The following is a 26,703-nucleotide window of genomic DNA, read 5'->3' on the forward strand; positions in this document are numbered from 1 at the left end:
TGCCCCCTTCTTCAACACAACGTAAAGAACCCACAAGTCATGAACTTATTATGTATAGGGTCATTGACGATAAAAATATTACGTTGTTTCAAAGTTTAGTCAAGGAGGAAAACTGGAGCTTCGTTGTTCGGTTGGATAATCCCATCGCAGCCTACGACTCCTTTTCTACAAGAATTAAGATACTATATGATCAAGCGTTTCCAATGGTTCCATTTAAAAGGAACAGGAAGTCTAGAAAGCCTTGGATTGATGCCGCACTTCTTAGGAGAATAAAAGAACGAGGTAAGCTCTTCGCCCTTTTTATAAAAACAAAACATCCGGATTATCTAGCAGAATTTAAAAAGAGCAGAAATAAACTAGGCGCTGATATTAAACGAGCACAAAATGTGTATCATGAAAATAAGTTCGCAGATATATATAATAACCCCAGAAAAGTGTGGAAGAATGTAAACGACCTACTTTCTAAAAACGAAAGAAAAAATATTTCTGAGCTTATATTTGAAGGCATGTCCTGTACAGGGGCTAAGCTTGCTGATAAATTTAATACCCACTTTTTGATGTCCGGTGCTTCCCCTGGAAATGTCATTAGTAGTTGTGATTACGAATCTTACATCTCACCGGGTAGTGAGAGTTCAATATTTTTGTTTCCTACTACTGAAACCGAAGTATACAGCCTAATACACAAACTTAAGAATAACAGTGCTTGTGGTGAAGATGGTATAAAATCCCAGCCCATAAAATCAAAGTCAAATTTGGGGGTTTTACGTGCCAAACCTACGACGGGCATCTGGCGCGCCCCAGCGGAGGACTGAGGATTAATTTCGACCAGCTGGGGATCTTTTGACGAGCAACCGAAAGCTCGGTTACACGGCGCCTTCTTCGCTATAAGCCTCCGTCATATTGCGGGCACCTCGGTCGGGATTCGAACCCGCCACTTGGGGATCCGTAGGCCGGCGCTCTCGCCTCGGAGCCACCGAGGCGCAGCCTATAAAATCAGTTGCTCACTTAATTAGTGGGTCAATCTCACATATATGTAATCTAATTCTGAGTACCGGCATATTTCCCGATAAATTAAAGATAGCAAGAGTGTCGGTGATTCACAAAGGAGGTGATAAAAATGACCTAAATAACTACAGACCAATCTCCGTTCTTCCCATTTTTTACCAAACTCATAGAGGGAGCTATTAATGCACGACTAATAAATTTTTTTAAACAAAATAATGTTATAGCTGAGCAACAGTACGGCTTTCAGAAGCAAAAAGCGTCTGAATTGGCGCTGCTAAACATCAAAAATAAAATAATTGACAATTTCGAGCAGAAGTTATATACAGTAGGAGTGTTTCTTGACTTCAAAAAAGCGTTTGATTCAATCAAGCATCATATTCTTTTCGGAAAATTGTCCAAATATGGAATTAGGGGAATCTCACTTAGTTTAATAAAAAGCTATTTATCGAATCGTTCACAATATACATACATAAATCACGCGAGGTCAAATATGGGTCAAATAGAATACGGTGTCCCACAAGGGTCCATTCTTGGCCCTCTCTTATTTTTAATCTACATAAATGACATTATAAGAATACCTCAAACACTAGATATAATTTTATATGCTGATGACACAAACATATTTTTTTCTGGAAGAAGCCTAGAAGTACTTGAGCACGAAACAAACACATGGCTTGAAAATTTATCATCGTGGCTTAGAGTAAACCAAATTCAATTAAACACGAAAAAAACAAAGTATATTATGGTTCGACCACGAAATAAATGCATTCAGCAGGAGATTCAAATTCAATTTCAAAGCGAAATCATCGAACGTGTTATATCACATAGGTTCCTAGGTGTTCTGTTTCATGAAACTCTAAATTGGTCCTTCCATGTGCAGAGAATAAGAACGGAAATCTCACGCTCTATCGGGATTATCTATTAGCCCCGAGAAGTTCGCGTGGCGCCCCCTTACGGCGAACCGGGGTGACGTCACGGCGAGGAGAAAATTTTTCCCCGACTCGCCCCGCTCGCCCTGTGGAGGCTGTGACGACGCTAGCTGTCGGCGCGCTCGTTTCTATTTAATTTGTTTGGGCGTGTTTTTCGTAGGAAGTATAAATTTATATATGTGCCTTTATTGAGGTGTGGCCTGTAGCTACAGGCGAAACTTCAACCAACATTTTAAGCATGGTTGACAGGGCAGGCAACGCATGAATCGCTGCTGGTGTTTGAAAATAAAGAAATGTGGCCACAATTGCAGGAGCATCTCTATAGATTTACATCTCACACAATAAATGCTGCTTATGGTCTGAATGAATTGGCAGGTTATGTATACTATATATATATTTTTTTTGTATCTCCGTTTTTAAACAAGATCGCCGAAGCAGAAAAGCTGCATGCCGCTTGAGCAACATGCTAAATACAGTCTGGGCCATGGGGAGAGAATCACAAGTGAGACAGCCCAAGTGCAGGGGGAAAGTAAAAAGCAAAGAGCATTTATTTATATACATTGCTCGCATTTGACCTTTGCTGGATTCAGATACTATTTCAATGGACAACACGGGTGGTATCTGTGGACTTGTTTATATCAACCCTCAAGTGATGTATAACAAACGTAACCGAAGGTGTCTAGCTCGTTATTAGTCCCTTAAGCCCTAAAATTGAGATTTTACTTAAATCGAATTGTCCTGAATCTAAAATACCAGAAGCTTTTCTCACGCAGACTGTCGCCCTTCACAGGTTCCACATTTTCTGCTACTAGTGCTGCATCTACCACTGGACAGACGTTCGAATGCTTGCTTTTACTCCCGTTTTCCTCTGTTGTCAGAGCCCAGCTGTAGGGAGTTTGGAGGCTCAGGAAATTTTTTGGAGACATACAGCAGTGTCTCGTTTAATTGGAAAGGACAATTCAGACTAAACGGTGTATTTTCCGAATACCCGAGGCTGGAATAAAAATGCCAGGAAAAAGTATAAACATTCCAAATTACGGCACTATTGCTGTGCATATTTTGGGCAGTTCAATACATATCATACAGGCAACTGGGGGCAATTCGGCCGTTTTTGCTGCTACCATACAAACTAATTTCCAGTAATTGTGCATCTTCTAAGAAATATGCCGCCATACGTATATAAACTATATAATTGATTCAGGAAGAAGCTACATTTATGTAAAACAACCCTGTTCCACGAGCACTTCCAGGATAATCAGACACAGGGCCTTTAAAACATCTGCGAGCCAGCGCATGCAGAGTGGCAGCGCAAAGACGGGCTCGCAAGCTAATTTGCCGAACCCAAAGGCCCATGATATAAATGCCACTTCAAATGCCTTGAAAGCGGCATGTAATATCGTCCTAAATAATGAACATGCAGGGAACAGAATTCCAGCGTCTGAAACACTTGCGCCACCGCTTCACCGATCCCTCGCAAAATTGCCTTGTGTCGTGTGGACGGACGGAGAGGTTCATCGGCGGAATTGCCTCCTCCGATAGCTTTCGGGATTTGTAACTCAATTTTAAAGGTAATATGGACAAGCAGGCTTATAAAATGTACGGAAGCACGTCAATATCGGCCTAACTCAACGTCTTGCACACCGGGTAAACGAAGTGCAGCTCCTCGAAGAGCTTGCGGCACACAACGCCAAACCAGGAAACCGGTGCTGGGAAGCGAGCCGATGCGAGATCGCGGAGCGGAGTACTCCCCCTGACGTCACGGTACACCTCACCCAATCAGGGCGCGGCGACCGCAGCGACGCTTGTGTTCGCACTCGGGGCTAATAGACTTAAAAATGTGCTGCCTCACTGGGTAAAAAAACAACTATATTATACCTTAGTTCATTCCCGTCTTCACTACTGTCTCCTTGTATGGGGGACCACAGTAAAAACCAATATAAAAACCCTGGACATATTACAGAAAAAGGCCCTGCGCTTGGTTGAAAATGCCCCGTACCGAAGTCACTCTGCTCCGCTCTTTAGAAAGCACCGAATATTAACTAATCAAAATGTTATAAATAAAAAATTATCTTTATTAATCTGTACTCAAATCAAATTAGAACCAACTCTTTTTCAGTACGTATCTTTGGACAGATCATCACTACAATTTTCGGCACACCAGCTACAGAAAGCAAAAAGTACGCACAAACTATGGCATACAAAAATTAGATTATCAAATACCTGTACTTCTGAATGACCACCCTGTGCTCATGACCATTAATGTAGGAGGTATTCTATACAAGCTTTAAAGAAAACCATAAATGTATATCTATTGTCCCTTCAAAAGTAACATGTTTTTTCAGTATTTTATTTTTTTGTGCGCGTATCTTGTTTTTTGTGCAGCATCTCTGCGGGCTTAAAGAAATATCTTTGTAGAGATGGCTGGCTGGCTGCACTATGTTGTTGTTTGTGGCCCCTTTGTTTGTCATGTTTGTGCAGGCAAAAAAATTGATGTGCCTCGTTGTTTGTCTTACGTGGTGGAGAGTCTGGTTTTAGTTCATTGTTTTTCTCTTTGCATACAGTATTCTGTGCCGCTTATGGGATTTTATGTTTGATCTTTCATGATCAAGTAGTTTTCGTCATCTATGTCTCATTTTGTCTGGCCGTGGAGAGGGCGGGGGGCTGTTGCATTGTCAGGCATGTCGATGCCTTTTGTGGCGGCCCCCCCAGACAGCTGTATTCCTCGACGGTTGTTGTCTAAATAAATTTTGATTTGATTTGAGGTCGCAGACCTCTTGCACAGCTCTGGAAGCTGCTCTGCGAGAAAGCCAATGCGGCAAAATATGCACGTAAACCCGTAAAGCTGGAGCTGCATGGCAGCCAGGAGAACGGCTGTGCACAGTACTCGAAAGCACACTGCAAACTTGGAATCTTTGGGGCGTCCCGTCCTGGGGCATAACCGGGGAGGTGTACAAAGTTTGCAACATTCTTTCTTTTGGAGGTGACGTCTACCCCATTGTGAGGGAGTTTTGTGAGTCTGCGAGAAAGCCGTGCAATGGGCCGCACTAAGGCTACGTTGATGGAAACAACGTAATGGGATGTTCCTCGACATGCTTTACAACCTCAGTATTGCAGGGTTCACGCACAAATCAGACAGACAAATCAATAAGTAAAATAGATGGGTTATGGACAGATAGACAAATCAATAAATAAAATAGAAGGGATCACATCAACAAGTAAAATAGGAGGGTTATAAATGGTAGGCACGAAACTACCTAAAGTGCATCTGAAAACTTATCAAAATCAAGTGGACGTGTTGCATCATCGATACTGTTTTAGTTTGTAATAGTTATAGGAAAGAAAGAATTAACAACAATTAAGGTGACATTGATATGGTACAATGTTTAAGGGATCAGAAGCATGAGTGCGTGATTGAGTAGTAAAATCAATACAACTGTTACGATCAAGTACACCGTTATTATTAACTATTTTATGTAGGAGCGTAAGAAGTTCAACTTTGCACCTAGAAGCCAGGTACTCTGGTCACTAAAACTAAGACCAACGAAAAAGTCTACGCCTCCCCACAAGAACCAGAGGAGCCACAGAAATCCATCAGCGTGGCACGGGCGAGTACATTCATATCAGATGCAAAGATGGGATACCAGAGATGCCTGCGCTCTATAAATTTGCCGACGGCAAAGATTCTTCTGGTATGCGCCTCACTATCAACATCGACGGACTGTCTCTGTTCGCTGGCTCATCCATGCACGTTTGGCCAATTCTGTGCAAGTCATTGGACACAAAGGGCAGAGCGCCGTTCCCCATCGGCATTTACTGCGGCCTCAACAAGCCTGATGACATCAATGTCTTCCTTCAGAAAAGAAATTCCTGAACTCAAGGGACTGCTCCAAGTAGGCGTACAGAGCTGTGGGGGCAACCGTTTCTGTTCTACATTCAGTGATGTGCGACATGTCGAAAAGAAGCCCCACCAAGAATGTGAAGGCCCACAACGGCTATTTCGGGCACGATAAGTGCACCCTGAGAGGCTGCTGGAGAGGGAGGATGACGTACCTGAAAGTTGACGCTCCACTCCGGACTGACGAACAACCCGACGGAGCGTCACCCTTCATGGAACTGGAGGGCCTGGGGATGGTGTCCCAGCTTCCTGTGGACCCCATGCACTGCGTCTATCTGGGCGCAGTGACAAAGCTGCTGCGCTATTGGGCACAGAACGGTCCCAGGTGTGTCCGCCTGTCCTCTGCGCCAAGATTGCGGAACACTCGCAAAACCTCAATGCCATGAGGTCTCCCCTGCCAAGGGAGTTCCCCAGGCAACCTCGTGCCATGCGGGAGCGCGAGCATTGGAAAGCCACCGAATGCCGGTACTTTCTCCTCGCGTCATGCGTGAGCGCCTGACGCGAGGCTGCAGGGACTCCCTCCCGTACGCAGCACCTGTTGTGCTGCAGTCTGTGCTGCCTGTGCACACTTACGTGCACCCCATGTGCTCACATGTCGCCATTCGGATCGTCACTTGTGTCGGCAGCTCTGCACAAATGATTACATATGCCGAGTCACTCTTGGAGTATTTTGTCTAGGCAAAACGGCGTTTGTATGGCGAGGAAGTTGTAGTGTACAATGTTCATGCACTTACACACCTTGCCAACGACGTCCGAAGGCTAGGAGCACTGGAGTCTTTCAGTCTGCATCCCCTTGGGGAACCGCCTCGGCATGCTACATCGCATGCCGAGGTCGGGTCGCAGACCTCTTGCACAGCTCTGGAAGGTGCTCTGCGAGAAAGCCAATGCGGCAAAATATGCACGTAAACCCGTAAAGCTAGAGCTGCATGGCAGCCAGGAGAACGGCTGTGCACAGTACTCGAAAGCACACTGCAAACTTGGAATCTTTGGGGCGTCCCGTCCTGGGGCATAACCGGGGAGGTGTACAAAGTTTGCAACATTCTTTCTTTTGGAGGTGACATCTACCCCATTGTGAGGGAGTTTTGTGAGTCTGCGAGAAAGCCGTGCAATGGGCCGCACTAAGGCTACGTTGATGGAAACAACGTAATGGGATGTTCCTCGACATGCTTTACAACCTCAGTATTGCAGGGTTCACGCACAAATCAGACAGACAAATCAATAAGTAAAATAGATGGGTTATGGACAGATAGACAAATCAATAAATAAAATAGAAGGGATCACATCAACAAGTAAAATAGGAGGGTTATAAATGGTAGGCACGAAACTACCTAAAGTGCATCTGAAAACTTATCAAAATCAAGTGGACGTGTTGCATCATCGATACTGTTTTAGTTTGTAATAGTTATAGGAAAGAAAGAATTAACAACAATTAAGGTGACATTGATATGGTACAATGTTTAAGGGATCAGAAGCATGAGTGCGTGATTGAGTAGTAAAATCAATACAACTGTTACGATCAAGTACACCGTTATTATTAACTATTTTATGTAGGAGCGTAAGAAGTTCAACTTTGCACCTAGAAGCCAGGTACTCTGGTCACTAAAACTAAGACCAACGAAAAAGTCTACGCCTCCCCACAAGAACCAGAGGAGCCACAGAAATCCATCAGTGTGGCACGGGCGAGTACATTCATATCAGATGCAAAGATGGGATACCAGAGATGCCTGCGCTCTATAAATTTGCCGACGGCAAAGATTCTTCTGGTATGCGCCTCACTATCAACATCGACGGACTGTCTCTGTTCGCTGGCTCATCCATGCACGTTTGGCCAATTCTGTGCAAGTCATTGGACACAAAGGGCACAGCGCCGTTCCCCATCGGCATTTACTGCGGCCTCAACAAGCCTGATGACATCAATGTCTTCCTTCAGAAAAGAAATTCCTGAACTCAAGGGACTGCTCCAAGTAGGCGTACAGAGCTGTGGGGGCAACCGTTTCTGTTCTACATTCAGTGATGTGCGACATGTCGAAAAGAAGCCCCACCAAGAATGTGAAGGCCCACAACGGCTATTTCGGGCACGATAAGTGCACCCTGAGAGGCTGCTGGAGAGGGAGGATGACGTACCTGAAAGTTGACGCTCCACTCCGGACTGACGAACATCCCGACGGAGCGTCACCCTTCATGGAACTGGAGGGCCTGGGGATGGTGTCCCAGCTCCCTGTGGACCCCATGCACTGCGTCTATCTGGGCGCAGTGACAAAGCTGCTGCGCTATTGGGCACGAAAGGGTCCCAGGTGTGTCCGCCTGTCCTCTGCGCCAAGATTGCGGAACACTCGCAAAACCTCAATGCCATGAGGTCTCCCCCTGCCAAGGGAGTTCCCCAGGCAACCTCGTGCCATGCGGGAGCGCGAGCATTGGAAAGCCACCGAATGCCGGTACTTTCTCCTCGCGTCATGCGTGAGCGCCTGACGCGAGGATGCAGGGACTCCCTCCCGTACGCAGCACCTGTTGTGCTGCAGTCTGTGCTGCCTGTGCACACTTACGTGCACCCCATGTGCTCGCATGTCGCCATTCGGATCGTCACTTGTGTCGGCAGCTCTGCACAAATGATTACATATGCCGAGTCACTCTTGGAGTATTTTGTCTAGGAAACACGGCGTCTGTATGGCGAGGAAGTTGTAGTGTACAATGTTCATGCACTTACACACCTTGCCAGCGACGTCCGAAGGCTAGGAGCACTGGAGTCCTTCAGTCTGCATTCCCTTGGGGAACCGCCTTGGCATGCTACATCGCATGCCGAGGTCGGGTCGCAGACCTCTTGCACAGCTCTGGAAGCTGCTCTGCGAGAAAGCCAATGCGGCAAAATATGCACGTAAACCCGTAAAGGTGGAGCTGCATGGCAGCCAGGACTGCCGACAATTGTTTTCCCGGGTTTTGCACGCTGCCGGCAGAATATCCACTTCCTAACAACCTCATACATCGCAATGTTCAGGCACACGAGGGGGAAGTCCTCGTTCGTAGTACTGCAGCCCAGCCGGTCGAATGTAGGTCGAAAAGTTGGTTGCCAATTTCCCTGCAGCAAAGACACTCGCCAGACTCTAGTCGGGCAGCACCACGGATTGGCCACATTTGCACCTATTAAAGAAATCATACACATGCATATTCAAACATACTATTGAAGTTGCAACAAACGAATTCGGCTAGGCTCACGCTTAAAAACCCTGTCAGGCTTGGGCTGTTTTTACGTGGCCGGGTTTAGAAAACTTGGTCTATTAGTGTTCTAAAGAAATATTGGTCACAAATATCACACGCTGTTTTAGTAGAGTTATAAAAAAAAAGTTATTTTTTTATCACACATTATAGATGGGCTGGATTCGAATACAATACCTGATCTTGTCCCATGCAAGTTGGTCACTCTCCTTAAAGTGTGGCCACCGTCCAAGAACAATTTCTTTGTCGTATCGGGCACTGTGGCGTCTAGAAGTTGGTATGAGATGTTCCTGCAGAAATAATACTGTACATTTTCTTTGTGTTTTTGCAACTCCCATACCTTTCAACAGAGCACATAAAGTTGCTTTGTGTGACTATAATGTCAGCCACTAAGGAACCTTTAGAATAAAACTAAATTGATGTGAATGTAAAATATATTTCAAATCATTGCTGCTGAACAGATATATCTGCCCATAGGAGCTCTGAACACTGCATATGAGGGAATCCATATTTAGAGTGTGGGGCAGACATACATGCTCCAAATTGTGGCCAGCACTGCCATTTTGGCATGGCCTCTCACTTACACTTGTTATAATCATGAGGAACTAATCATAATTCATTCATTCTTAGTTCAGTGCTGACATGATGGACCAGAATAACACCACCTAGAATGCGAGCTGTAGTGACGAATTTGGTACATCACCTACCGAAGGCCAGCTCGGGGCAAGTATAGAAGGCAAATGCATTGTCCGCGCTCCAATGGAAAGCCCATTCAATCAGTCAGAACATCAGTCCTAGACAGACGCTGGCTGACACAGTAGTCTGCGACAGATGCAACCACTTGCCATCCAATGTCGTAGACAGTGCCGCTAGCACCATACAATATATAGAGAGTTTGTCTTCGAGAATAAACAAGAGAAACATCGAGCAGGAATGTGTGCATTCGCTTCCCACAAGAACGTGCTAAGGTATTACACACTTGTCAACACTACAGCCATCTAGGTGGTGTCAGCAAAAAGGGGTGATATGGCATTTCCTTGCTCCTCCCACAGAATGAGTCGTCCCACATTTCCTGCCTCAGTTTCACCATCAGCATGGTATCATCTCAAAGCGGACAACAGTGCCAGAACAGCCCCTGTGCTATATGTGCGAAACCAGCTACTCTTACCCTTCTACCCTCACCGACTCAGTGAAGGTAGGAAGAGAATGTCTGCAACAGCTCTCTTCTGGCCCTAAGACTAAGGTTGCACTACTTCCCTTTATGGGCTTGAATCACAGGACCGTTCTCACTCGCATGACAAATTAGGCACCTCTTTGTAGGTTTGAACTGCAGTACCGCCTCACCCACACGAACGCCAGATCTCCCCTTTCATCTCACCAAAGCACTGTCATCTGACCCCCTCTGGCAGTGGGAGTTCCGATACCTTAACATTTCATATAGAATACTAAATAAATAATCACTTGGAATATCACAAGGTTTATGACTATTTCCACCACAAAATCGTTGTTTCCAGGTTCTCAGTTCGCATCACTGCTGTCCCACCCCACGTATCACATAATGCTGAACGCATCTCAGAATGGTGCTAAGTAAAACTTCCATTATCACATGGCTGGCTTACCATTGTAAGCTAGTTGTGTGATGCTTGTCAAGCTGGTCATGTCTGTACACATCAGTGTTGGGTAAAGTACAAATGAAAAGGACTTGATGTAAAACACAGAGTAAATTAGAGGTGATGTACTTCAAGGAAAGCAATAAGTACACCAGGTGCAATGTACTTAAAGTAAATTACTATAAACATGTCCTTTTAAAGTACAAGTACATTTTAACACTATCTTTCATGATGCGCTTTCATTCCCCAATAGTGATTTTTTAACTGGCGTGCATTACACCAAGGGTAATGGGGGCACATCACTCATTTTCCAAAATGGTGGCGAATATTGGATAGAGTCAAGCGCCCACAGAGTAGTTATTTTCAGAAATGACAATAAATTCAGAAGTCCCGCAGACTTCTGAATTTGGCACCGCCTGAAAATGCAGCACCATACCAGGCACATCTATCTCTTGCTGAAAAAGGCACGAAAAGAAATTTTAAGACGAATTAAATGAGTAGCAAAGAGAATCTGGTGGATGTTGACAACGCCTTGTTTGTAATGCCCGTCTAGGAACCGTGACAGGTAGTGACGACAACTGTCACCTTCGGCCACCACGAGAGAAGGGCAAGGAGGAACTCCCCTCTCCCTGAGACTCTTCTTTGTGTGTCCCAGAAGTTGCTATAGAACTATAACCAGTCACTCAAAATTTGTACAAAAAGCAGCTTTGGGGTTAGTTGCAGTGGCCCGATTACTAGTGTACTTCAGCCGCTTCGGTGGCTGGAACGACTAGGACACCCTCTCGACGTCAGCCTCGCCGCAGCTTAGCCCCTTCAGACACAGACTATGTCACGATTGTGCCGGATGTGACGTGCGCTCCGCTGGCTGCTCTCCGAGCGCTTGCCAGAGTGGGCCGTTTGTGACGATAAATACCGCCATCAGGCTCAAAACAAACGTGCGATTGTCATTTATGGATCACGTAGATCATATTCACCCTATTTCTGCACACGACGGGGATATTTCAAATTTCGCTGAAATATCCCTTTGAGTGTACTCCTGTAATTTTTATTTGGATGTTTATATGTGCTTTCTCCTTCCTTGAAGAATGTTGCTTAGCAGCTAAGAAATACACATAAACAGGCAAAGAATACTTCATTAGTGTTTCAGCATAGTCAGATATATTCCGCTTTCACTGTGATGGACACTACGACCTGCACGAGCCAATCCATAGTTCATAGCTTGTATCGCGACTTCATACCCCATGCGTCGCTCCGCCCAACCAGAGGGACACGCGACACCTTCAGAGCTTGGTTCCGGTGGCTCGTAGCATATCCTTTGTATTCCAAATTTTAAGGTGAAACATAGAACTGTATGCCTCCTCGCATACCTAGACATAAATATATGTTTGTTTAATTATCACTGAGCTGTCTCCATGTCGTCACTGCCATTTTGTTTAGTAAACACTGAGGCGCTGATGCCACCATTGCGAATACTTAATTGGCCTCTCACAGTCACCAGCAAGAAGGCCTGGCTCACATTTTGTTATGCCAAATTGTTTCCAATGAACGGGTAATCGCCACATGAAATTACGGTTCCGTTTGAGGTTTGATATCAAATTCCTAATGTAACTTACATTTTTGTTCCGGTTCAGTTCAAAATAAAAGTATTGCTCCGGTTTTCGGTTCGGGTTCGGTTCTTCACCCTGGTTATTAGCTACATGTTAATGGGCATCGTGCATAATCACAACAGCCGCTTTGTCACGTCTCACGGCACCAAGAACGACATTTTGTCTGTCTACAATTATTCAGTTGTGGTTGCTTTACTGATAGGGTGACCAGGCAGGTTTTGGCAGGGACAGTCCCGTTTTAGAGGTTCATTTCTACTGTCATTCTATCTGAACACAGACAAATGTCTTGTTTTTGTGGACAACTTGCTCGTGAAGTCAGTACATCGAGTCATGACAGTATTTGAATAAGCAGATATAGAATAAAAATGTTATCTCCAATAGAGTATGATTTTTAGCGTCTTCTGTGGCTCCACTTAGTAAGAAGTTTTGTTTGCACAGATGTGTATACGGGGCAGCTTTTGATAGTACTACATTTGGCTTGCGTAGGTTTTGCAGAACGTGTAAGAAAAGTGTGTGTGTACTCAACTATTCAGCTAAAGCCCCAGAAAAGTATGTTTTCGCTTTATAGTAATAGGTTTTTTCTTTCTGTCTTGCTTTGCCCTCCCTTCACTCTCCCCTCCCCTTGTTGTCCCGCTTTCGACTTTGAGGAGTATGGTCACCATACACATAGGTCTCACTGACATCTCAGTCGGGGCTTATGGGATATCTCAGCGCCATTACCAGGTACTGACATAGTTTCGGGATCGGCGCCAGCAGCGTTGGCCGCGTCGCTACAGCGTTTGCGATGCCAACAGTGCACGTTTCTTCTGCTGTGCATTCACGGTTGCAGTGGTGCAGTCATGCCCATGTGTGCTATATTCAGCTCCCGAAGCAGACGCAAGTCCTCTGCACAGCACAGTAACACAGAGCGAAATGTAGGGCAGCACCATTCACTAAAGGTGATAATGCGATAGTGTGAGCATACAAAGCTGCTGTCCGAGAAACGCCAAAGCCTCTGGCTGAAACTTGTAGTATTTGAGCGTGTTAGTGATTTTTAAACATTTAGAAAGTGGGCACATAAGGGACTATACAGACAGGCTCACATACATTGGAAGTACCCATGTCTGCGGTCGTCACTTCGTTACCGGCAAAAAGTATGTTGCTCAACTGTATGTGGATTGCTAGATGCTTCTGTTCGCACCCTGTGCGAAGTGCTATAGTGGCCAAGGCAGCGTTTGATGTCTGGTAGCATCACGCTGCAGGTCGTGCGTTTACCTTTCTCGCTGCGTTTCTGTAATTGTGCAGCATTTGTAGCACACCAGTGTTGATGATTTTGAGGTGGCGGTGCCGAGTTTACACAGCTAAGCTGCTGCAAATTCTAATGCAGTAAGTACAAGCACATTTCTTAGTCCCCGGGCGAAAATATCTAACTGGGACCAGTTGTAATCTCAAGTGGTTTCAACTGGGACTACCGTAAAATTCCGAGCAAGCCAGCCCGACCCCCCCCCCCCCTTTCTAAATTCACATTTCTGCACCGTTCCGTGAAAGCAACCCCCCCCCCCCCCCCCCCCTCGCTGCTCTGCACCCTTATCACGGATCACTCCCAGGCAACACTAATCTGCCAAACTCAGCCCAAGGATCCAGTTCTACTTTGCAGCCCGATCGATACACAACATTGTCGCTTCTTTTGACGGTGTCAGGTGGGCTAATGCATTCCTACACAGTGGCAAAGAAAATCTAGAACGTCCAATGGCATCGTGAAAACGGAAAAAAGTACACCAGACGTCTCGACGCTTCCGAGCTCGACCGGATACGGGAATGGGACAAGAATTTTGACATTTCGCTACAGCAAAACAACAGGAAAGCCGAACTTCGACGAAAGCTAAGTAATGGCACGCCGGTGTTCAGTAAATCGCTGACGACCCACTCTTTAAAGGAGCTGTGCAACAATTTCAGGGCTTTGCCTAAATAATTGTGCAAGTTGATGCCTGACACTTCTGAAGTGAACTACAAAAAACAGATTTTGTCTGGATACCCTAGTTTTTATTTTAAAAATATGAAAAAGATCCAGGTTTTTTGCCACCTCATAACTTGTACGTCGTCTTCTGGGTCACATGCACAGTGACGTTGATGGGGTAGGTGCGGGGTTCCGGTGAAAATCTCTCTTTAGAGCCATCAGTGAGCAGCGAGAACTCATCCGCTCGCAACCGCGTGACCACGTGCTGGCGGGCGCGGTGCGAACATGGTGAAAGGAGGAAAGTCTCATCCAGGTCCGGCCATACCTGTACGGCCCTGTCCCCCTCCTCCTCCGGCGGCTGTTGGCGGAAGCAGATAGAGCTGACGGTTTTGAGGGCGGGAGAGTTTGTTTCGAATTTTACGGTAGCTGGTGTCAATTGGGAAGAACCAGCTAAAGGGTCAACTGGTTTAAACCATTTCCAATTGGGAGTAAACTGGTTTGACCATGCGCAGTTGGGGAACGAGTGGGAGTAAACTGGGACCAGTTAGGGATTTAATTAACTGGTTGAAGCAATGCGCAGTCGGAGCTCAAATGGTTTTCCATTCCCAGTTCACATGGGGCACCAATTTTGACAAGTTGGGGGTGTATTGACCTTTGCTAATGAAGAAAACTAAAAAGACTTGCATTTTTAGATTTATACAAATAGGGAAATTTTTAATTACTAGGTACCTTTATGTATAAAAAAAGCAATAAAATTTTAATTAACTACATTTTTTTAATCGGAAAATATAATTAGGTTACTAGGTACCTTCATGCATTTATAAAAAAAAAGTAATTAAATTGTAAGTAACTCAATTTTTTTAATCGGAAAATATAATTAGTGGCATAAAACGTGTTTACCTAAATGAACATTTAGTGCATATATAAAAATGTATTAAAACATTTATTTAAATACCTAGAGTATTTTTTTTTTTCCTTTTTCATAAATAAATTGATCTTTTGGTCAATCACAGCTCGCCGGCCGCTGTGGCCTGCCGGTGCGGATTAGTGGTACGCGCTGTTGACACATAGCGCTGCATATGCCAGGTACGTCGAACCAACGTCGGACGGACGCGGTAGAGAAAGGACGCCATTGCCGAAGTTGGCGTACTGATAGACACGAAAATGTCAAAACCATATCTGCGTTCCTTTGGACCCAACTGCACACACGCCATGGTGGCAGCGATAAACTTCGAGGATAGAATGATGCAGTTCAGCGATCGGAGGGCACCCAGGAAAAACCAGACAGAAGAGAAAACCGCCGCCTGGAGCACAATGGCGAAAATGGCGGGAAGTCTACCTCGAAAATGCTCGACTACGACACAAGCAATTGGAAATGTTGGATTGGAACGTGGGAGCGCTACAGCATCTTATCGGGACCTCACCTGCGCAACGCGGGAACACGGGTGAGCGCCTTTCTTTACGCCGTTGGAAGAGAAGCTGAGGTCGTCCTTACTTAATGCCAGCAGACGCCAGCGGCCGATCTTCCTTCACCTCGCACGAACACTACCTCTGAAAAGGCAATTCTACCGGAAGCGTGTACGTCACCGAACCTAGTATTTAGTTTAGTCCTCCGAGTTTTTGACAATAAAGACTCGTCAACCCTCCATTATGTGCCTGCCGCGTATCGTTGTTTGCCGGAGTTGGCACTCTCATAAAGACTTGTTTTATTGCCTGTCAACTCGCCTCGCTCAGCACGACGATACGCTTCGATGGGGGCCGCATCGCTGTCAGGCTCTTCACCCACCCACTCGTGAAATAGTTAGGGGCATCCAGTGCCACTATGTTCACGTGCGTCGCGCCTGGCTGCACGTCCGCATGGCGTCCGCGCCGACGCGTAGCGCGTACGGATCGACGCCGTCGCACATCCTCACTTTAGACTCATACCGAGCCCTTCTGGGGCCCACAAGCTCACCGAAATAGAAAGGCAGAACTCATGGCGAGTGGCTTTCGCCATCGCGCTGTGCGGGCGGTACAGTATCCGTAGCGATAATTCCGTGCGGCGCACGTGCGGCGGCGGCGGCAGCGTCCACCTCTCAGTACCTCATGGCGGCCGGGAGTAGAGGAAGTGACGCCACGAGGACGGGCCACATCCATCGTCGGCGGATAAGCCAGTGAAGGTAAAGGTTCCGCAGCCCTCTGCCTCGTTAGGAATAGGAGACAATCAAGCCGTCAGTCAGCTCCAGTGCAATGATGCTGTTTCGAAAGTCGCTTACCATGCCCAAGCGAATTGCGTCATCGGCCCGTAGGCCCTAAATGATAATCGACATAGCTTCCATAAGAACCAAGCCCATACCTTCCAGCGCTGCCGCCACTCCATTCCCGTTTCATTCTGAGGCCGCGAAAATGCGGATTGATTCCGGAATCATTAGAGAGCGGCGACTCCGCAGCACTATAAAGAGGTATGTAATACTTACCACATATGCGGCAAGGAAGCACGTGCTGTCATTGTACCGGGCCCCACGGTGCGACTTATTCAAAGGAAGAGCGACACCTGAAACGCCGTTTGACTCCGAAGAGAAACAAAACTGCCGCTGCTGCCGCTACGCAACAGCTTTAACCATTTTACCAACTTTAACCACGCTGGCTGGCGTGAGAGGTAGCACGTGGCGCATTAAGTCTCGCTCGGCCTGGCCCCGTCTGGCCACACTCGCGCTGCTCGCGCACTCACGTGGGGGGGGGGGGGGGGGGGGCATGACGTCATCCACGTAACTTTCCCAAACCTCCGACGCAATGCATGACTCTCTGGCGTAAGCAGGGGTGGAACGAATTTGCCATTTTGCACCAGATGACGCGAAACTACGCCACATTCAATTACTTGTTTTATTAGAGGCCAAAACGTACGCCCCTAAAATTGTATTTATTTTGGTTTCGGTTTCTGCTGGCTCGCAATCCGTTTCTTAGCTTGGTTTTGGCTTGGCTACAGTCGTTGCTACTGTTGTTCGTCTGTAGCTTTTATTTTGTCCTATGAAGAGTTTTTTTTTTCTTTCTTTTTTCACTTTGTTCGCATCCCGGGCATCCCGGGTAGGAAACGCGCGAAGGAACTCTGGGATCGGGTCCACTGATCTCTCGGGTCCCACGACGACCATCTGCGATCGGATTCTTTAATCGATTCGGCCGCGAGTCATCGCCTGTCAGGGATGACCCGGGTTTTGGTCGTCAGCGAGTCGACAAGAAATGATCAAAAGTAAGTCGTTTTTTTAGTACTTTATTGTTAAAGTTGGAATTACATTACCGCGAGATAAATGACGATTTGATGAAGCAAATGCGGCTCCGGCAGAGTATCGGAGCAGTCATGGGCACGTTACCAGCAAGAAGTAACAGTGTTACAGATACCTAGGGGGAAAAAGTAACTCTCTTACAGTTGCGGTTCCCGTCTTACAAAAGTAACGTCTTACGGTTACTGCAAAAACAGTAACGCCGTTACTTTCTCGTTACAGTACAAAAATGGACTCCTGAAATCACAAACCAAAACAATATTTTGGTCAACTGAGATTAGAAAAATTTAAACCCAAAGGGTGTTTCTTTCATTCATTCATTCAATCATTCATTTATTAATACTGTCAGCCCATTATGCTATTACAGCTGTGGGTATACAAAAATAAAAGATGAAAGTAACCACTATACAAAGAGTAATTAAACAAGACAATGGGTTGCACAAGACCGCTTCATACACTTAAACGCGCACAAGAAAAAGTTACAAAACTGAAAGCAGCACAGGTATTAACATTTCCCAAGAAAGCTGAAACTTGGTCAGTATTTGTACGAATACGGCTTTTCACGACTGTCACATTCGACAATATTATGTATACTTTCTAAAAAGGCATTAAGGGATGTTGACGAGACAGCAGAACCGGGCAGCATATTCCACTCTTTGATGGTTCTAGGGAAAACACTGAATTTAAAACAATCATTTCGTACAGATGGATTCGTTAGTGCTGATTTCGAAGTAATCCGATTTGTTGATCTTTATAAAGTTATGTATAATTTGGAAAAGGAATTTCAATCTTTCGTACTTGGTCCTCGATTTCAAAGTTGGGAGATTTGCGAGTTCACATAGTTTTGTAGGAGAAAATGCTTGGCCGAATTTGTTAAAGATGAACCTGGAAGCAAGTCGCTGAATTTTTTTCAATTTATGGCAGTTTGTTACAGTATGTGGATCCCACACAATTTTCGCGTACTCAATAATCGGTCTTACCAGAGCTGTATAAGTGAGGCTTCTTATTTCCGGAGTTGCACTAGTAAGGTTTCGCCTGAGGCACCATAGTGCTTTGTTGGCCTTAAGAAAGACTTTATCAATGTGGGTATTCCAACGTAGGTCTGGTGTAAATACTAAACCTAGGTACTTATGCTCTTTTACTCTTTTAAGTCCGACGCCGTCAATGTGATAGTTGTATGCTAAAATATTTTTTTTTCTAGATAGTGACATGAAGACTAACAAATCACACCATTGTTGAATTTTTTGTAGATTACGATTTAGTTCGTCCTGGTCATCTGGAGTTTCTATTCTATGGTATATCACACAGTCATCTGCAAATAGTCTGATTGGAACGGTTATGTCTTTATGCAGATCATTTATGAATATTAAAAACAAAAGGGGACCCAAAACACTCCCCTGGGGAACCCCTGAAGATACAGGTGAAAGGCTAGACTTATCCCTTAACTTCTACAGACTGTTCTCTAGAAGAAAGATACGATGAAAACCACTGTGTGACGACTGAATTTTTAAAAATGACGTAAATTTTCAGTAATAGCTTAGAGTGCGACACTTTATCAAACGCTTTCGCGAAGTCCAAAAACACTACGTCAGTTTGACCGCGACAATTAATCGTATAAGAAAGGTCATGTACAGTTTCGATAAGTTGGGTTGTGGTGGAAAGTCCCTTCCAAAAGCCATGCTGGGATCGGAACAATAATTTATAATCTTCGAGATAATCCATTAAATGTTTAGATACGATATGTTCAAGCAGCTTCGAACATGTACTAACAAGCGAAATGGGCCGATAGGTGCTTACGTCAGACACACTGCCACCCTTGTGGATAGGAACCACTTTCGCGCATTTGCAAGCACTAGGAAAAGAACAATTATTGATGGATGACTTGATAATCATGGATAGATATTTGGAGACCCAAACTGCGTACCTTTTCAAAAACTCATTTGGAATTCCGTGGGGCCCGGGGCTCTTTTTTGTATTGATATTAAGTAAAAGGTTCAAAACTCCTTCCTCGTTTATTTCTATATCTTTAATAGGAGGGCTATCTGAAAAGTCAACAAATCTAGGCAAGTTTCCATCGTCATCAATAAACACAGACGAAAAGAAAGTGTTAAATTGTTCCGTGCACTCTTCATCATTGGTTTCATCGCTAGTGCTACGCGATTTGACCGAGGGATTAACGCACCGCCAAACTTGTGTGGTGCCTCCCTGAGAAATTTTTAAGTGTTACATTGTGAAATTTCTCTTTAGATTTCCTTACTTGCCGTTTTAATTCCTGACTCATGCGGTGAATGCATGGTTTATCCTTGATATTCGAATAATGTGAACGCGCTCTCTTCCGTTTGAGTTTTCTTTTTGCATGTATTATTTCCCTATTAATCCAGGGGTTTTGGTTCCTAATTTTTTATTATACTTTGGAATAAACCGCTCGAGGCATTGCTTAGTCATGTTCGTAAAGAAGTTCCATAGCGTGTCAGTACTGGCATTGTATTGGAAAAGAAACGTGAGGTCATCCAATGACTCTTCAAGATAATCGAGCATGCTGACATCATCGGCAGCCCCGAAATTTAGAAACGTCTTTTGTGAGTATTTATGCGTGATATTTGGTGTCATTTCAAAAGACGCAAGTACCATTTTATGATCCGAAGGGCCCTCAATAGTTTCACAGCCGGAAAGAAACGATTTCAAGCGTGCCGATATAAAAACTAGGTCCAAAATTGATGATCTTGTTGAAGTCACTCTTGTGTGATCAGTTACAACCTGGGTTAGATTGTAGCAAAACGCAGGCTCTATTAATTGGTCACAGCTAGCTACTTCCGTCGATCCAGGAGAAAGTGATAACCAATCTACCCCGGGTAAGTTAATATCCCCCAAATGTAATATGTTGTCCTCGTGACGTAGCTTCAAATCCATATAAGTTTGAAGCTTTATCATCACATCAGCCGGCGAATTCGGAGGCCTATACATTCCACCAATAAAGACAGTACTATTATTGAGCTTAGTTTTAATCCACAATGCTTCAACGTCACATACTTTATCAAGAGCAGAAAACTGAATGTTATTTTGAATCATGATAGCAACTCCACCGCCTCTTCCTTCTCTATCCTTTCTTACTATTGTGTAGTTCGGGGGAGTTACTTCAGAGTCGAGGACATCTTTATGCAACCACGTTTCTGTAATTACGACGATATCAGGGTCATGTTCCAGGATTATGCTTTCAATTACATCGACTTTATTCAAAATACTTCTGGCATTCCTGTTCATGATCTTGAAGCACACAGGTTCTTTGAATTTTCGTCACTTATTTTCATCTCCCGGGGTGGTTTCTATGCGAGTCTCGAGGGGACGAAAAGGCAAACAGCGCGCAGAAAACGGGGACTAGAGGAAGTGCAGACAGGACAAGCGCTGACTCTCAACTGAAATTTAATCACAAGGAAACAAAACAAAGAAAACAGCAACTCCGCCCACGTCACATGACAAATTCACCACGTGTCCAAAAAAAACATCTCTTTGCTACTCAGGCCCAGTGACGTTTGGCTTACGCAGTTCGCGCCGGCTTTGATGATTGCATGCGCCTCTAAAATTTCTCTATTCACTCTTTCCCTACCATTGCCAATGATACTAGTCTTACTGAAGATAGGTTTGCACCCACAACTATGACAATGCAATGGCAAATGCCCCCCTACAGCTCCAACCACAGATCGCAACGACAAGTCATGTTTAAGTGCCATGAGGGGACCCTCATGGCACTTAAACCTCTCATTAATGGCTTCATTCCAGGCATAAAGGGCATCGTCCACTCTTAGCTTATCGAATACTAATTTCACTTTGGAACCCCTTCCTCTCTCTTCTGCTGTAGAATTCCACAGGTTTTTGCGGATCTCAACAACCCTTTTAGAGAAATCTTCACAGATGCTGATTGGGGTGGGTACCTTTGAGCTTGAAGCAGTTCTTCAAAATAGCCAGTTTATCTCGGAAGTCTGAAACCTTGAGCATAATCGGACGGTCTCTACCTGAAACCTTTTTTCCAAGCCTATGTATACGCTCAATAGAGATTAGTTTATTATTTAGAATCTTATCAAAAACGTCATCATTCACCCTTTTTAGTAAAATTTCTTCGGTTTCTTTGCTAACTTCTTTACTACCTCTAACAATAAGATTGTTTCGTCGGGAACGATTTTCTAACTCGTCAATTTGCCTGGCAAGTGTTTCAATTTCGGCGTCGCAACCGCCGACAGAGTGTTCGAGCTTTTCAAGTCTAGCCTCAGTTTCATCAACCCTTTGTAGCTTTTTTTCTATTGTCAGTAGTCTGTTCTGCATTTGGAGCATCGTTGCTTCGGACGATGCCTGTTTTGTTTGTATCTCTGAAATCTTAGACAGGATTTCTTTCTGAGTTTGAATCATTTCATTGAACATTTCTTGCGTAGTCGGTCCGGGGTTTTCCTCAACATCTCCGGATAGCTTTAGTAAAAGCACCGCTGTTGAGAAACACTCACGTAGACAATCAAGGACTACATGTGAACACGGCAACACTAACAAGCAAAAATGATCAATATGAAAACCAAACTTACGAGCACCAACCTGCACAAAAAGTGGCACGCTTGGTGACATTGTCACGGCGGTGTTGCCGTGTCCACTGAGGCCTGAAGACGCTGGTATTCCTTTTATATCCATCGGTGGCGCTGATTCCTCAAGAAGCGATGACGTCACCATGCCCATCGGAGATGCGCTCAAGACGCTGGCCACGTGCATCCCTTGCGATGCGTTGATGACAAGGCGATGAACGGAGTTTCCATCCGCAGATAAAGTCGGTGTTGCGTCCAAGGCTGCGGATAAGCATCCAACGATGATCTGCACAAAAAATGGCACGCTTGGTGACATTGTCTTGGCGGTGTTGCCGTGTCCGCTCAGTCATTCGCCTTGTTTAGTCATTCGCCGTTTGAGCATTTTGATGTGCATAATTTATTTGCAATAATTGTTATAACTTAGAATCAACTGTTTCTCAAAATAGTCATTGGCCCATCATTGGCCCACGTTAGTGAACATTTTCGTTTATTTTTCACTCCGAAACGAACAGGGACACAGATGATCACATAATTTCCTTATGGCATATACTCGGAAGAAGGCCTAAACATAGCAGGTCAAAAGACTTCGAAAGCAAATAGGGGAAAATCTGAAAAGAAGGCAAAGTGAGGCCTTCTGGTGCTCCACGAATGTCCGACGACCACAGCGGCGTCTTTGTCCGAAATGCCAAACGTGGAAGACCAGTCCACACACACACATCATCGCTTCATCTGGAGCACTCCATAGGTTTCACAACAAAGTGTCCTTCCATTGGGGTGTTTCTTGAGCCTACCAACAAAAAAAGGCAATTGCACTTGAACCTGGCTTCGTGCTTACTCGAGAAGCCCCTAAGGGAATGAATAAGTTAAACAAGCGCCGGCTTTCTGCACAATATGGGGACGAATTCCTCGAAAACGAATAGGGAAGAGGAAATGGCGACCAGCTGGGTACAAAAACGACAGCACGGACATATCCGACAAAGGGGAAGGGAGAGGGGGGGTGCAGACACAGTCCAAACGGAATACTCGGAGACATGTCGCTCGACCACCGACACCCGCAGATGGTCCCCACTAGAGAAGAGTGAGCCAAAGTCGGTGAAACAGACATTGTTTGCCGCCCCTACCACCACGGGTGCTGCTTCCTTCATCTACTGGTTTCGTGCTGAATCATCCGTCCATTCTCGGTCATGGACTAAACCAGGCAATTTTTTGTTTGTTAAATGCATAATCACGTTTCTTTTTTTTTTTTTTTGTCGTTGAAGAGTTTCGAGATAAATACTTCAAGGTGGCAATTTCAGCATGTCCGCAGCAGTGGGTTCTAATTTATATAGTAAAAAAAACTAACTGTAAGGGCATAAACAGTTACAGTTACCCAGTAAAAAAGTAAGTGTTACAGTTACAAGTTACCAGTATTAAAGAGTACTGCGTTACAGGTAAAAGTTACCGAAAAAAAGCAACTATAGTCTGTTGCAACCTAAGAACAAAGGGCGAAGGTAAGACGGGCTGGGGAGCAGGAAACAAACTGAACGCTGGAGAAGAGAGGGGGAAACCTCCCTCTCTCTTTAGCGTTCCGTCTGCTTCCTCCTCCCCGGCTCGACTTACCCTCGTTCTTCGTTCTTAGGTTGCAATGGACTATAGTAACTAGTTACTGCCCAAGACTGTATCGGAGGGGACATCCTTTTCTCTTGTTTTGGTTCCCTCGTGCGACTTATAGCCGCGTCCCACTAGAGCGGCAAACTGCAACAAACGACAGCGACACATGACAACAAGCGACAAATGACACCGAGAGACAGCCTGTTTGTCGGAGCCTGCCGTCCCACCTGGCGGACATGAAGCAAAATACGGAGACAAGGAAACTTGTTTCCTAGTGGGATTGGAGTTGTCAACACGACACTTCACAATACACAGACAGAGTGTGGCGATGCGGTTTTCGTGTTTTGCTCGTTGGGCATAAAATGCGCCGACAAACACGGTGAAAGTAAAGATGATTACTTTATTTCTTGATTAAAGCTTCTGCTTGTCTTCATTTGCTCTTGCGGACTTTCGGCAAACAGTCGTGACAATCGACACCAAACTTCTTTCAAACTATATTTCACGAATAATTTTTTTTTGGTCGGTCGAGGCGTTCAAGGGGAGCGCCACGGAATTTCACGCCGATTTTGAGGATGTTTATATTTATATATATTCATATAATTGAGGGCAGGCGTTTTTTGGGAGACATACGGCATCCCAATTATCACAGAACATGATGACATTCTCTCGCCTGCCGGAATGGTTTGCCGGAACCTTGTGTCCTACTTCGTTGTGAACGGTCTTTGGTCAGTCCTCAAACATCGGTGTATTCATCCTGATGCAAGGCGTCTTGAAGCACCACTTCGTGCACCAGGTTTTCGCCAGCAAATCCAGTCGTTGCAAATTCCCTTTCGCAACACGAATACTAACAAGCAAGCCACGACCACTACGAAGAATCGAGGGATGGGAACTGCGGGAACGATCAGTGGCCGCCAAGGCCTTTTTTGAAGGTTGAGCGGCAGAGCAAGCCATGAGAGGAGGGGTAGAAGGGTGGGAAGAGGGGCAACAAAGGGTACAAGCAGGTGAGTAGGATAAGGTTTTCTCTGAGAGGTGTTCCTGGGTGGGACTGCTTGCCGGCGCTTCAAGTCCAACGACAAACGAGAACCTGTCCGACACCGATTGTTTGTCGGCATATGTTAGGGGTGTTGGTTGTTATAGTGGGACAGCATCAGCGCCACAAAACTTTGTGGTGTCACCACCTCGGGGTGGTCAAGTGCAATAAGTGGCACAAAGTAGAGACCGACATGCTGTGCAGCTGTGCTTACCAACACTGCCGGAAGGCCGCGCATGCCAGAAGCTATGTGGGCAGAAGCGGCCAGGCTCTCCGTGTTTTCACCATTGCATTCTGTGGCGTGCGCCTGTTGTTGACTTTGTACAGGTGGTTATAGCTTCAATTGTGCATCGTATTTCCTGCCAACGTATGTTTTATGTTATGCCCGACTATTAAAGTCGCTACCGGAGCCTGAGCGGCAGCGAGACAAATTGTGCGTGGATGGCGTTGCCTTTGACGATCCATACGCCGTAAACTGGACTTCCGACATGAGGTTGCTACCACCGACGTCGACGGCTCACATCGTCGTTTATTTAGATTTTTCGCCCAGTGGGATCAGCAGACTGTGGGTCTCCTGAAGTGTTTTTATTAATTGAATAATTACACACAGCGCCCTCAAGTCAAAATATGCTGGTTTTCCTACCCTCATGACCACAAGGCACGACAAGCGGTAACGCTTTGTCCGTTCTGTCGCCAATCTCCTCCCACTTGGTAGCACGGGCGTAGCGAGCCATTGATGAGCACTTGGCCGTTGCTTTGTGCGCGAACACCGTGGGAAAAAAAATTTGGATGGTCTCGATCAGATGACGGTTTCCTCGCACCTAAGCAACCTTGGGACGGAGATTGAAATGGAAGCCATACTTGCCTTTAAGAAAGTACTTGCCGCACAAACGGTCGTTTGTGTGAGGCGACCGTTCTTTTCAATCCACAGTTATTATCCGCCTTCTGCGCCTTTCAGAGTCCGCCGGGAACTTGTGGAAACTCACTTTGCTACTTTTTCTGTACCTTTGGTGCAAATAATGACTACACAACTTTGCGGCTTGCTGAAATGCTATGACACCCTTGCAAAACATGTGGCCTTCTGTCCACACCACCCGGCTCCGGCTAAGGTCTGGCGCGATGGCAGCGCTGCTGCAGCTCCATGACGTCAAGCCCACGTGTCGGTCTATATGGTATGTTGTCACAGGCTGCAACAATGACAGCCAATCAATAACTATGTCTAGTTAAACTGTATGTTGCATCATTCTACCTGGCAGGCAGCAGCAGAGAAGTACAGCATGTCCGTGAGAAAACCGAGCTCTGTTTCCGTACCGCAAAAGTAAACTATACATTGAGGAGAGCTCAAACTCTGTCAGAACATAGCCCCAGTCGTTTGAGCAAGATACCAAAGTTTCAACACTTACCATTACCGGAATAAAAGTTAGAAGTAAAAAACTGTTTTCATCTGTGAGAGGACGCCGTCCGTGAGAAGTAACAGACGATATGCCGCTGTTTCCGGCCGCATCTCAGAGATGGCACCACTTGCCCTGGAGACATCCTGCGCTCCCTCGCTTGTCTAACCGGAACGACTGGCGGTAAAGTTGAAAACACCTGACAAAAGTATTGCATCCTTGTCCCAAACTTTGTCAGTCCTTAATAAAAAAAAGGAAACAAAACTAAATAAAGAATCTAAAATTGTAGTCACTTTGTTTTTTTTTTATGAAAAGGCATCCCAATAAATACCAAAGAATGCCGACAGACATCTATGTGCACCTTCATTGATTGTTGACGTTCAGTTTTATTACCAACTTATGTTCCTTATGCGACAGTTAACGTGCAAACAACGGAGTCAGTTCGTACGGTGGTACGCTGAACTGGGGGGCTTTTAAAGGGTCAAGTGCAAGTTCTTGGAGTTCGGCTTACGACCGCCTTCTAAGTCAGTGATCTAGACGTGGGCCCGGCGCTTCGCAGAAGAAAGTAGCATCAAAAACAAAGCGCACATCTTCCATGTTCCTCCTAAAAAGGAAAGTGGGAGTTTTCCTTCGTTATCGTCGGTGCCTTCGAGGAAGATCCCCATTCGTCTTTGCGAAGAG

At 45.4% G+C, this 26,703-nt stretch overlaps 2 pseudogenes; both read left to right on the plus strand.

The window, feature by feature from the left end:
- Positions 1 to 5,882: 5,882 nt before the first annotated feature.
- LOC115324701 lies at positions 5,883 to 6,951 on the plus strand (annotated as a pseudogene).
- An 8,493-nt stretch (positions 6,952 to 15,444) lies between these two features.
- LOC120849839 lies at positions 15,445 to 15,993 on the plus strand (annotated as a pseudogene).
- The last annotated feature ends 10,710 nt before the right edge of the window (positions 15,994 to 26,703 follow it).

Source organism: Ixodes scapularis, unplaced genomic scaffold, assembly GCF_016920785.2.
Source record: "Ixodes scapularis isolate PalLabHiFi unplaced genomic scaffold, ASM1692078v2 PGA_scaffold13__105_contigs__length_92229423, whole genome shotgun sequence".
NCBI classification, from domain to species: Eukaryota; Metazoa; Arthropoda; class Arachnida; order Ixodida; family Ixodidae; genus Ixodes; species Ixodes scapularis.